The sequence below is a fragment of the Octodon degus genome, unplaced genomic scaffold (assembly GCF_000260255.1).
Source record: "Octodon degus isolate 3935 unplaced genomic scaffold, OctDeg1.0 scaffold00003, whole genome shotgun sequence".
In the NCBI taxonomy this organism is placed as follows: domain Eukaryota; kingdom Metazoa; phylum Chordata; class Mammalia; order Rodentia; family Octodontidae; genus Octodon; species Octodon degus.
Window position 1 is genome coordinate 33,293,798 of NW_004524579.1, and position 1,050 is coordinate 33,294,847.

A 1,050-nucleotide genomic window follows, 5' to 3' on the forward strand; every position below is an offset into this window, starting at 1 on the left:
TCCCTTGTGCATCTGGCTGACATGCTTCCTGTAATTCCACACTTGAACATAAGTAGGATCTCTTCTCGGAAGTCCTGTCTGGTCACCAGATTGGCCATCCTCTCAGACTGAAGAAGGGGATGCAGAGCCACCTCTGCTCTGTCCCAGCCATGAAAGCACCCATCATGCTTCACACCATGTTTAGGATCCTTTCAAGAGTTCATTCAAAAAGTAAAGTATATATTGGGCACTCAAATCTGTGTATAATCACACTCCACTTAACAAGGGGACTATGGTGGGAGAAATATGTCATTAGGTGTATATGTCATGGTGCCACCACCATAGAATGCACTCCCACAAAGCAAGATGCTTGCTTTTCTACTTCAGTCCTCCATCAAGTGCGTGCTTTTGCCTCCTACCCTAACCATGTCTTCTCACAAGACTTTCACAATCAGCTGATTCCTGGCCAAGAAGCAAAAGCAGAACTGTCCTATCCCTCAGTGGATTTGTATGAAGACGGGTAATAACATCAGGTACAACTCCAAGAGGAGATGCTGGAGGAGGACCAGGCTAGGACTGTTAGGAGTTGCACATGAGCTGAAGCACATTTGCCCTCTGGGAGGCCACAAAACAATGTCATCTTTTAATCAAGGTCAAGACAATACTGAATAAAGTTTCAAAAATAACCATTGCCTGGACAGTGGAATATACTTCATCAGGAATCTTATTTTTTTTCTGTGATCAGTACTATTAAGTCAATAAATTTTTGAAATCTTTTTTTAAAAAAAAAAAGCAAGATGCTTATATCACTGGACCATCCTTTCATAGGATCACCATAATTTGTAGGCTCTCTCTTTGACCTAAATGTTTTCAGGGGCAGCATATGATTTATTTTAAATGAAAGAAGTAGACAAGTGCTTTCAACTTATTGTTTTTAAGTTTAATTCTTCTGGCCCTGTTGGATGTTTTGACAAGTTACTGCATCACCTGCATCCCACTGGAGCAGGAGAACTCACTCTCATCTCAGGGAATTCATTTCCAAGTTCTTGGATAAAGCACAGGGAGTACAAG

The 1,050-nt window shown here is 41.4% G+C and overlaps 1 pseudogene; it reads left to right on the top strand.

The window, feature by feature from the left end:
- The first annotated feature begins 405 nt into the window (after positions 1-405).
- Positions 406-651, top strand: LOC105742162 (annotated as a pseudogene).
- The last annotated feature ends 399 nt before the right edge of the window (positions 652-1,050 follow it).